The sequence below is a fragment of the Ambystoma mexicanum genome, chromosome 11 (genome assembly GCF_040938575.1).
Source record: "Ambystoma mexicanum isolate Mex_15411 chromosome 11, UKY_AmexF1_1, whole genome shotgun sequence".
NCBI classification, from domain to species: Eukaryota; Metazoa; Chordata; class Amphibia; order Caudata; family Ambystomatidae; genus Ambystoma; species Ambystoma mexicanum.
The window spans coordinates 1,352,872,045-1,352,884,483 of NC_090934.1; the positions used below are offsets into that span (position 1 = coordinate 1,352,872,045).

Below are 12,439 nucleotides of genomic sequence, written 5' to 3' on the forward strand. Positions count from 1 at the left end.
TCCTGCTCAGGAGCGGTGTTGGTGGAAATGCTTATGCAAATTTACCTGACCAGCTCATCCACAGTGTGTTCCCCCTTGGATCGGGGTTGGGGAAAATTGGATGCGAAGTCTGGGCATTGTGTGTTTAGGCTTTTGGCGAACAGGTTCAAAGGATGATAGCCCCAGAGGGAAAAGATATATAGTTTAAAATGTCTCTGCTGAGCTGCCACTCATGCTCTTCAAGTAGGGGATCTCTGCTTAGTGAGTTTACTAGAGAATTAAGTTCACCTGGAACATGTTGAGACACTAGGATCATGTGCCTCTTGCGTACCCACTTCCAGTTTTTTGGGGAAGCCTGCACAGACTTGGAGAGTGTGTGCCTCCATGCTTGTTTATTTAAAACATGGAAGTGGTGCCGTCTGTGAGGACTTGTACAATTTGACCTCTTAGATGCACTTGAAAGGTTTGTAGGGCTTTGAGCACTACTAGCAGCTCTAAAAGGGGCATGTGATTCTGGGCTGTGATCTGTGTCCACAGGCCATGCGCTGTGTGGTGAAGGGAATGGGCTCCCCATCCGGAGAGTAATGTTTATGTTCCGTGCGTGCATGCATGCATGCAAAGACACTACCGTTAGTAGCTTGGTGAACACCCTTGGAGCAGAGGCTATGCCGAAGTGTAGCACCTTGAATTGGTAGTGTTGATTCTCTATTTTGAAGCACAGGAATTGTGTGTACTGGGAACATTGAAATATGAAAGTAAGCATCTTTCATATCGAGGGTTGCCATGTAGTCCCTGTTTTAGCAATGGGATTACTCCTTGCAGCGTTGTCATGCGAAAGTTTTGGAGGCTTGACACAAGTGTTCGCAGGGCACAGGTCTAGTACAGGGCGCATTGTTAGGTCTTTCTTTGGCACAAGGAAGTAGATTGAATAGATACCCTTGTTAACCTGGTTTGCCGGGACGATTTCTATGGCGTCCTTTAGCCGCAGAATGCGATGCTCCTCCTGCGTCGTTTGTCTTTCTCTTGGCGGGTGGTTGTGCGGTGTTCATATTAGTTCAATACAATAGCCTCCCATCACAGTGGAAAGTACCCACTTGTCTGACGTGATGCCCTCCCACGTGTGGGTAAATGGAGGAATGCGACCTACTGGAGAGCCATGGGAGGGGACTTGTAGCGGGTGGTCACTGCTTTGGTGGGGTGGAGCCTCCTCTTGAGGAGGATCTGCTTCTACTTCTGGACCATCTGTGCCCTCTTTGAAAATTTGATTGGGAGGACTGCCCCTGGAATGAATTGTGCCCAACTTGGTTGTAGTTGGAGGACCGCTGGGAGTTGTGTCCTCTAAAACAGTGTGTATTAAACCCGCCTCTGCACAAAGGGTTTGTATGCGAGTTGTCCAAGGGATTTGATGGAATCATACTCCTCTTTAGTACTTTTCAGTGCATCCTGGACCGCTTTACCAAATAAGGCGCTCGGCCCAGCTTGAAACCCGATTGGCGTAGTCATGCATGGCGTTTGATGAGGGTACCCTCCGCTAATATCCGGCCTGTATGGTCTGCTACATCCAGATAGTTTTTTCGGGTTTGCAGCTTGCCACCTGTTTATCGTCAGCTACTATTTGTAAAAGCTGTGTCTTAAGGGGCTCTAGGACCAAGTCTATGCAATTATAACTTGCCAGTAGCGTAGTGTTGTTACCTAGCCTCACTTAGTAAGCAGCTGAGGAAGCTACATTCCTGCCTACATTGTAAATCGTTTTGCTCTCCTGGTCAGGAGGGGCTTAAGCAGAGAGTAAATGTGAGACATCTCTTTTCCTTGTGGTGGTCACTACGAGAATCGGGCTTTAGCTGCTCCCTGATGTACAATGGGCCCAAGTGGGCCAGTCTACACATCTTCTCAATGCGAGGGTTGATTGCCCTTGTCCGACTGGGGGTAATTAGAGAAGGCTGAATACAACTTTGGATAGATTGGAGCAGTAGAATGAACTGTGCTTCAAGTCTCTTATCCCTGATGTGGTCCTCTACAAAGTATTTATCGACTTGTGCCTCGATTTTAAAGTGTTATGCAGCTTGTAAAAGAATATTATACTGCAGCTGCTAATCCACAGGGAAATCAGCCACTGGTTGGTCAATATGGTCCAAAGATTGAATGATTTATACATTACCATAGTATTGGTCTGTATCCTCCATGTCCCCTTGGTCTCTATGATCTGCTACCGAGCCAGGGTTAATCGAACTAGTGTCATAATAGTATAGGTCATCAGATATGTCTTGATAGGTATGTGTCCCGTCCAGGCTTTTGGCATCAGGCTGCTGATTAGCTGCTTCGCCTTGAGGGGTCCCTTGGAGGTTGGTAAGTTTTTCTGGGTGTTGATACAAAAAGTTAACAAAGCTAAACAATCTCCTCCTAACTATCTAACTGTTCCGGGGTCCATTGAGAGTAGATTGGCAACACTGTGGGAGCTGGGGCAGGGAGAGGCTTTGGAGCAGGCAGCTGTTTGTGGTGTATTGCTCCAGAGAGGGTGTTCACTAGGGGCAGAGTGTTCTTTATCCTTTGTAACCTGTGACAGGTGAGTCGAAAATTTTTTTCAATGTCTTGGCTTTGAGGTGGGTGTCCGAGACGTGTTTAAGGAGTTCTCATTTTTGAATTTTTAGCAGGGGCCATCGACGCGTCCTTCGACGCATGTTCCCCGAAACCCAAGGACTTTCCCGATTTGCTCGCAGGGTCGAAAACTGACTTTGGCGTCTGTTTCGGGGGCCCGTCATGTGGCGAATGCGATGGCACAGAGGACAAGGATTTTTCAGACCTTCACTTTGACACCACGTGTGGCTCATCGGTTGAGGAGGCGGTCGACTGCCAGCCATGTGGGGGAGTGTTTAGTGTGGCATGCAGTGAGTGCCTGAGTCGCAGGGTGTTGCCTCCGTAACAGAACTGCTGGCCTGTCTGTTGGAGTCGGGGTTCGCACGCAGGAATCCGTCGAGTCCCAATCGCCCTCTGCGTCACTTAGGACACTGATATCACTGGAGGCTCCCTCGTCGTCCATCGGAGCCTTGGCATGCATGTCGTGGTGGACCCAGCGTTTAGTTTTCTGGTCCTTTAAAGTTTTTGGCCGAAACAGACTGCCGAACTTGCACGGTTTTTCGGATTGATCTGTAGGGAGGCAAAGGTTACACACTGTGTGAATCCATCCAGGGAAACCTCCTGTTACAGGAAGGACAGAATTTAAATGGTGTGTTTGCCATAGTATGGAAAGATGGCAGCCTGGCGGGATAAAAAAGTATAGGGGAATAGGCATTCTCTAAATGAGATTAATTATGACCTCCCCCAAAAGTACGGAGCCCAGGCCTGTTGGGGCCGAGGTAGACTGCAGACAAAGTTAGACTAGACGGGAGTTGTTGTCGATGAATGGACTTGTCCCCAAAAGCCATGCCAGAGATCTTGCTGTGTACGGTCGACGAAAGGACAGAACGAAAGTCTAACTTGTAAACTTTATTTAAGTAATGGTGATAGTCAGAAGAAGTAATTCCTCAATTTGCATCAGACTATGATGGTGGAAAAAAACAATGAGGCACCTCGACGGGTGAAGGACCATGGGTACAGTAGACTTCACACTGGGGATAGTATTACTAGCACACCCTGTCTACGTCCCTTTTCGAATTTCGAAAAAAAAAATGTAATTCTCTGCGACTACCACTAGATGTCGGCTATGCATAGCATGTGATCTAAGCAGATCCACAAGAATATATTATGCACTACACACCGTAATAGCATTTCTGATGATTGTATCTGCTTAGATTCACATGCTGTGCATATAGTCCAACATCTAGTGGAAATCGCACAGTATTGCATCTTCCTTTCGAATATCGAAAAGGGGCGTAGACATCCGTGTGACTAACACTAGCCCTAACGTGACGTGTAGCTGTACCCACAATCCCTCACACGTAGAGATCCCTGTGGTTGTGATTTTTGTGCCGTGAGGGAACCTTATAGTCAGCGTGAGCGAGTATAGAAGAGAAAAGATGTAAGAGTTCTATGTTCCTTTTATTCCACGAGAATAGGAAGGGTGGGCGCATGTAAATCTAAGCAGGTCAAATCATCAGAAATGCTATTACGGTGAGCAATGCATGTCTGATGCTTGTGAATCTGCTTAGAAACACATGCTGTGCATAGACTAGCGAGCAGTACCCAGAGATGGTGGGGTGTGTGAAGGAACAGTAGCAAAGAGATGCCTTAGCACTGCTTGTCCCACTCGAGAATCCGACCTAGATTGCGTATCTACGTAGTAGTGTTGTGTAAAGGGGTGTACAGAACTTCAGAATGTTGCGTTGCAAATGGAATCGAGAGGAACATAAGCAATGAATGCTATGGTAGCCCCTGTGCCCCAAGTAGTGTGCTCTAGGCGTGAAGGGTAGGTGTCTCTTGGCAAGAGCAACAATATGATGCAGTTTACGATGCACTTGGAAGAACAAGTTAGTTACTTACCAACTGTAACGTTCTTTCAACTGGATGTTCCTCCCACGTATTCCTCATCTTTGATAGACTCCCAAAGCAGTGATAATTTTGCAGTTGGGAGTAATATTTAGCCTCATCATGAATGGAATGAAGTACTGCTTTCGCGAAAAGACCTTCTTGAGAAGAAGAAGAGTCTAAACAATAATGTCTAACAAAAAGGTATGAATTAACGGCCAAGTTGCTGATTAGCAGATGTCAATTACGGGGACTCACCTGTGAAGAGCTGCAGAAGTTGCCATGCCCCTTGTGGAATGAGCTTGAAGCCCTTCTGTCGGTTCCTTTCCCTCCATCCCGCAACACTCGCCAATAGCTAGAGTAATCCAGCTGGAAATACTCTGTTTTGTCACCACTAATCCCAATTTAGAACCGGTATAACCCAAAAAATGTGGTCATCATGGCGGAATTTAGCCATTCTTGCAATATAAAAACTCAGAGCCCTTTTTTGGGTCCAATCTATGCAACCACTCTTCCTCCTTGCCCAAATGAGGAGGTGGGTAGAAAGTTGGGAGTGTTATCTTTTGCGACAAGTGAAAGTCAAGAAAGATGGTTTAACCTTAAGGACTCCTGGAAAGTAGTATAAGGGGGTTTGCATGAAAGAGCTTGCAACTCGTTTACCCTGCGGGCTGATGTTTATGCCACAAGAAGGGCAGTTTTCAGTGTCAAGAGCCTTAAAGGGCAAGAATGTAAAGGGTATACCTGTTAGAAATGTTAACACAAGCTTTAAATCCCAGGCAGGGACGTTAAATAGTACTGGAGGGTACACGTTAGGGAGTCCATTCAGAAATTGGACAATTAATGGAATCTTGAAATGTGAAGCCTCCTCAACGAAGCACTTAAAAATGGAAAGCGCGGACAAATATCCTTTTATTGTTTCAATCTGCAGCCCCGGATTGGCCAAATGCAATAGGAAGGACAGCACCATAGGAGTGCCTTGATAAGGGTCCACATTCTTGTCCTTGCACCACTTACTTATTTTATTCCAGCAACATCTGTACAGGGATTTGGTTGCTGGCCTTCAGGCCGAAAGCAAAATCTCCATTACGTCCTCCGGGAGGTCCCAATCCTTATATCTCAGCCTCTCAGAAACCATGCATGAAGGCCGAGTGTCTTGACCTCTGGATGGAGAACCCAACCTAGAGCCTCTCCTTCTGGAAGACTTATTGGAGGGCAGATGGACATGTCCAGAAGGTCCGGGTACCACGTCGTCCTGGCCCAATCTGGGGCAATTAGGATCATGGTTTTCCTGAACGTTCTCAACCTCCTGATTACGAGAGGAATCACGGGGCCTGGAGGAAACGCATACAGGAGTGGAAATTCCCAGTCCACTACGAACGCGTCCCCTAGAGCTCCTCTGTGAGGAAATACCATTGAGCAGTACTGATCGTACTTCCGATTGACCTCGGTCGCATACAGATCCACTTGAGGCGTTCCCCAAAGGGTGAAGATCGCTTGAAGGACTTTCCTGAGCTAGTGCCCACTTGTGGGAGCCTGCGCTGCATGTTGAGAGCGTCCGCCGCAGTGTTCCTCTCTCTGGCTTCTCGCAGCTCCAGCACATTGATGTGCAACCTCTTCTCCTCCAGGAGTCTTGCTTGAAGACATCTGTGTGAGGGCCCCAACCTTCCAGTGAGGCGTCTGTCGTGACCGTCTCCTGGTATGGTGGGGTCTGGAAATCTGCGTCTCCGGACAGATGTGAGCAGACTCCCCACCTTCATATTGCTAGGTGGAAGCTCATGTAGAGCTTTCTCTTGACATGGTAGCTTCCTGACACTTGTATCCAACGCCCGTCAAGGAACTCCAGTAGTCGACGCATCCGCAGCCTGCATAGTCGGATGAGTTAAATGCATGACGACATGCCAAGCAGAGACTTGATTGATCTCACTGTGACGACCTTTAAGGTCAACAGCCGTTGCACCTTTCCCAAAATGGCAGCTATCCTTTCCCCCGATGGAGACGCCAGACAACACGGTTGAGTCGGGATCCCAGAAACCACACGTCCTGTGATGGAGTCAAGCAGGACTTTGCATAGTTCGCCGAGAACCCCAGATCCATCAGGAGTTGGACGGTCCTCGCTGTGTGATTGACGGGGAGGTCCTTCGAGCTTGCTCGGATGAGCCAGTTGTCTAGGTAAGGGTATACATGGATCCCTCAGACACAGCTGCGCTGCCACTGGCGCCAGGCACTTGATGAAAGCTCTTGGCACTGACTTCAATCCGAAGGCAAGGGCCTTCAACTGGTAATGTTGCCCTTGAACCACGAAGCGCAAGAACTTGCGGTGACCCTTGTGGATGGGGATGTGAAAATAGGCATCTTCCAAGTCCAGAGACAATAGAAAATCCCCCTCTTCTAGCTGTCCGAGCACGTGCTGAAGAGTCACCATCTGGAACTTTTGAGACTTGATATACTTCAGACCGAGGAGGTCTAGGATGGGCCTCCAACGCCCGGTCTTTTTGACGAGGAAGTAACGAGTGCAAACCGCGGAGCGCCTTTGGGACGAGCTCCATCGCACCCTTTTTTTTAGCATGGCCTGGACCTCCAGCAGAAGCCGAGGGACGTGGTTTATCTGCCAGGCCACTGGTGGTATGTGGGGACACTTCCGTTGGAAATCCAGGGTGTGTCCATGGGCGACAGTGTCCAGCATCCAACGGTCGGTGGTGATGGTCTTCCACACGCTGACAACCGGCCTCCCACTGGGGTGCATGGGTGGGTGCCCGACACCACAGCTGGTACAATCAGTTTTGACGTCGAAGCGCTGCATTGGGGGCCTTGGCGACAACGTCCGCCTCCAGATTTGGCATGGCCCCTGTATGCCTCCTGGGCCGACAAGCGAGGGGGTTGACGGTAGGAAGAAGCACATCCACCAAATCCTTTGAAAGAACCTTGGGATTTTCTGCGGGAAGTCCTAAAGGACGGCTGTCACTGTTTAAGCGTGCCCAAGGAACGAGCCGTCTCAGTGTTTGCCTTGATGGCGTGAAGAGACTCGTCCACGGTCTTCCCGAACAAATTGGGGGCCCCGCATCGGCGAGGTCTGTGACCACTGTAATGGCATGGTCCGATGCCACCTCGCCTTCCTGTAGAATTTCCAAAGCTTCCGCCCTTTTGTCGTCATGAAGTCCAGGATGGGAGCGATCTTGAACCAAAGCTCCCTGGTGACCTTGATGGTAGTCGCTGCAGACATGATAACTCCTCGCCCCATGGCATACAAAATCCGCTCACTGTCCGGGGGGTGGGAGGGGATGTTGGGTGGGAGGGGGAGGAGGTGCCGCTGAAGAGTAAGAGCCGGAAGACTTCTTGGCTGCTGCCAAAACCACCGAGTCCTGTGATGGTTGGCGCCGCAAGCACTTGGGCACAGAGTCCAGCACCCTGCATTTCTTCTCCTAACGGTCCCTCTTTGTCAAGGAAGGGTTCTTCATGAGGGACAACCCCTTGTCCCAAATGTCATCCAAGAGTGGGATTGGAAGTACGGTCTTGCTCTACGCCTAGTGGCGCTGCTATAAGTAACCCTTTCCTTCTCCTCAGGGACAAGCTGGAATAGCTCCAAGGCCCTGGAGATCATGTCATGGAATCAGCCTATCTCGTTGGTCAGTGAAAATCTGGGAGGCATCGACAGGAGATTTCCCCCCCCCCCCCCCTAGCTCCCAATCCGCCGTCGTCCATGCCAGTGCCCGTCGTGTCCATGTCAGGATCCGTCTCATCCCTCGGGGGGAGCGGAGGGTGGCAAGGAGGTCGGAGGGTGAACTCTCTTCTCGGATGGTGGTTCCCCTGACGGTACCAGTGCCGCGAGAGGGGCCATTGGCGCAAGAGGCTTCCTCGTCCGGATCTCCGACCATAGGTTATGCAGAGCAGTGATAATGTCCACCGAGATATCTCCAAGTGGTTGCTGAGGTGGCTGTGGGCACGGAGGCAAGGGTGTTTGCGGCTTAGGCTGGTCCTCTATGCCCTCAACACCCTGCTGCTAGTCGGTCCCCTCGTCGTCACCATCATCGCCCTCGTCTAGATCCTTGCAGTAGGGCCTGCTCTCAACGCATTGTTCCTCCTGGAAGGTCTGGAGGTTGGTAAAGCACTGCCTCTGAGAAGATATCCGTGCCCTGGAGGGCTACCATGCCCCCCCGTTCTCTGCGACCAAGGGAGACTTTTGGTGAAATAAGCATCTTCTCTGGTGTCTTTTCGATGGGCTGAAAAGAAGACTCCCTCCTGCCGGGCAGGGATACTCTTGCCTTTGGGGCAGTGCCCTGCGGATCCGCCACAGCGGTCTTGGCGAGGGATGCCACCGCTGATTCGATGGAAGGTTGGGCCTTAGATGTACCTGGGCCTTCAAGGACTCTTACCCAGATAGTCCGACTTCCTCTTTTATTAAAATTCAGAGCATTGGCTCGTGGTCGAAGCTGCTGGAGACGCTATGCTCGCCGTGGCTGCCGAGGAGCCTGTTGCAACGGCGCTTCCGGTGACAGTGGACTTGTGGGGCTTAGCCTTATGTTGGGCCCCTGTGGGAGGGGCACCCTCAAAGGTCTTAGAAGACCGCTCAGATTTCTTCTGGGCAGGGGAGGCATGCTGCTGGGACTCACCCAGATCAGGGGCCTTGGCCTACAGCCACTCATTGAGACGCCTGCGCCAATCGATCAGCGTGCGGGGCACCATGTCCTGACAAGACGCACAGTCATCCACCACGTGAGTCGGGTCAGAGTGCAGGCAGTAGAGGCACAGGGAATGTCCGTCGTCCAAAAAGATGTTCCGCAGGCCGCAGACTGGGCAAATCTTGAACAGGGGTGCCAAGTCCTTCTCATCCGCCATGTCCACACGGCATGGGCCTTGAAGAAGTGTCTGGAATCCTCCAAGAAGTAAACGAGCTTGAGGCTCGATTGACCGACAAAAATAGAGTAAAACTCTTAGGAAAAGCGCAAAACGCAGTAAAAGCTCGAGAGCTATAGCACGAGGACTCCCAACACTTGAACGTGCAGTAAAAATCTGATGATGGCTGCCACAGGAGGGGCTTAGGTAGAGGGCAGTCATTGGCTAGGGGCAGTATGACCCAGACATCAGTGATTGGTTGTTAGGAGAAAGACAGTTCAGAAATGAAACTGATTTGTTCTTTACGGAGGATTCCCAGCCTGACAACGGGGAATCTTCATGAGCATGTGAATCCATGCCAGACCCCATGCTGGAGAATCTGTACTAACTCAACAGCAAGAGGGTAAAAACAGACGTGCGCATATTTTTCTTCTACATTGGATCCAGTGGCCAAAGCACTTCCAAAATGTTTAAGGGGTGTAGCGACTGCCGTCATTTCTATGAAGCAAGCCAATGCCATAATATTGGGACACAAAGTTACATTGTGCCACATGCAATTGATATTTTACTGACCATGACTAAGACTCAGCACCTGACAAATGCCAATTTAGGGAGTAGTTTCTCACCTGTAACTCCATTTCTCCAGCGTTGGTATCTTTCAAGGATTCACATGCTTAGAATATTCCCCGTCAGGCCGGGAACCTTGGTATATTTCTGAAAACGTTTTTTCATCTGAAAGAAATTGACACTTTTCTGTCCTATCGACATCCTTTTGGGCCGCTTACGCCTGACCCAATAGGACGTACAGTATAAATAGCCCCGCAGCTCCCTTCAGATTTTAACCACCAAAGTACTAGGGGCATATCAAGTTTGCTTTCAGGGGAGGCCGGCAGGCGCATGTGAATCCATGAAAGATACCAACGCTGGAGAAATGGAGTTACAGGTAAGAAACTACTCCCTTCTCCAGCATTGGACTTTTCATGGATTCACATGCTTAGAATAGATTATATAGCAGTATTCCTAATCTCGAGGTGTGCAATGCAAACCAATACTACAAGAACACCACATGCAGTTTGCAAGAAAACCCATATCCATGGTACATTGAAAGGAGGTTACTCCCCTCCAAGGGGCTTACCTTACTGAAACAAGTGTCGCAGGACTGCCTGTCCCATATGCAAAACCGCTGCATGCTGTTGCTCTAGGCAATAATGCCGAGTAAATGTATATGGCACCAACCAGGAGGCTGCCTGACAGATGTCCACCAGCGGGATTCCGGACCACAATGCTGCCGATGACAAGGTAGATCTTGTCGAGTGAGCCTTTGGACGTCTCTCCAGAGGCTTGCCTGCTTTAGAGTGGCAGAAGGCAATAGTTGACGACACCCAGCGGGCCAGTCCTTGTTTGTAGATTGGTCTTCCCTTTACAGAGGGTCCATAAGCTACAAACAGTTGTCTCGTACGCCTGAAATCTTGAGTACGACTCAGATAAAACTTCAATGCTCTTTTGACGTCCAATGTATGGGGAGCTTTTTCTGCGAAAGAAGAAGCCGAAGCGAAGAATGCTGCTAGTACAATTGAAGAGTGCTTGTGGAATATAGTTAGAACCTTTGGTACAAAATGAGGGTTAGTTGACAAAAACACCTTGTCCCTGGAGAAACGCAAGTATGGGGGGTCAATCACCAGCGCTTGCAGCTCCGACAGACTTCTTGCTGAAGTAATAGCTACCAAAAAAACATTTTCCATGACAAATATTTGAGGGGTGACTACTACATAGGCTCGAAAGGAGCTTTCCTTAGCCCAGACAGCACCAGATTGAGACTCCAACTAGGAATTAACGTTTTGGCTGGAGGAAAAGTCCGAAATAACCCTCTCAGGAAATGCTTGACTAGTCGATCACTGAACAACGGAGTACAGTGCCTTTTTCGAGTAAACCTTGAAATGGCTGCCAAGTGAACCTTTATGGAGGAGAAAGACAACCCTTTTTTCGCCAAGTGTAGCAAATAAGGCAGAATTTGCTCTGACGAGATGTTTAACAGGTCCACTCCCGATTCATCCCTACACCATACACAGAACCTCTTCCACTTACAAGCATATGAAATATTTGTGGCCGGAGCCCTCGCCGCCTCTAAAATTTGGCGACAATCTGAAGAAATGTTCAGAGTCCCAAACTCGGAGAGGTCAGGAGCCAAGCCGTCAGGCTGAGGGAGCCCGGGTCGCGATGCCAAATCGCTCCCTTGTCCTGGAATAGAAGGTCCGGCGTCTCTTGAAACCCAACTGGCTCTGCCACAGATAGCTGGAACAGGTCCGAAAACCATGACTGTCTCGCCCAGTGAGGAGCAATTAGAATCACACAGCATGGATATTTGTGAATCCACTGGAGGGTCCGCCGAATTAGCGGAAACGGAGGGAACGCATATGCGAACCTGCCCGTCCATGGGAAGGAGAACGCATCCCCCAGCGAGTCAGGCTGCTGGCAAATTGCTTGCATTTCTTGTTCTCCCGGGTTGCGAAAAGATCCAGAGAAGGACGACCCCATTTCCTGAAGATGCTCGACACTTGTTCGTTCAGCTCCCACTCGTGGAGTTGGTTCATCTCTCTGCTGAGAGTCTGCCTGTACATTGTTCACTCCTGGTAGGTGGTACGCCACTATGCTTATTTCTTGTTCGAGGGCCCAATGCCGTATTTCCTGAGCTTCGCTCCAGAGCATACTGGAACGAGTGGCCCCTTGTTTCCTGAGGTAGAAAATTGTGGTCGTATTGTCCATTAATATTCTTACCACCGATCCCCGTATGCACGGCAAAAATGACTTCAGAGCCCAATGTTCCCCTCTTAGTTCCAGCACATTGATGTGAAGGGTCGCCTCTACTGGGGAACATTGGCCTTGAACTTGGGGCGATCCTAGATGGGTTCCCCATCCTGTTTGAGATGCATCTGTCAAAATTGTCGATTGAAATTCCGTTTCCAGCAGAGGCATCCCTCTTGTCAGATTGTCTGAGAGTTGCCACCACTTAAGTGCTTCTAGAAGCTTGCTGCTGATCCTCAACTTGTCGGACCACAATCCGCGACTGAGACCACTGGTCTGCCAAAAATTCCTGTATCGGTCTCATGAAGAGACAGTTGTTCACTAGCGGAATACATGACTCCATGGCTTCTAGCAGCAACATGTATTT

At 49.6% G+C, this 12,439-nt stretch overlaps 1 protein-coding gene across 5 annotated transcripts in view; it reads right to left on the reverse strand.

Annotated features, from left to right (window-relative positions):
- The window catches only part of ZNF280D (zinc finger protein 280D), a 1,333,168-nt gene that overhangs the window by 935,367 nt on the left and 385,362 nt on the right, over positions 1-12,439 (reverse strand). The window lies entirely within an intron of this gene.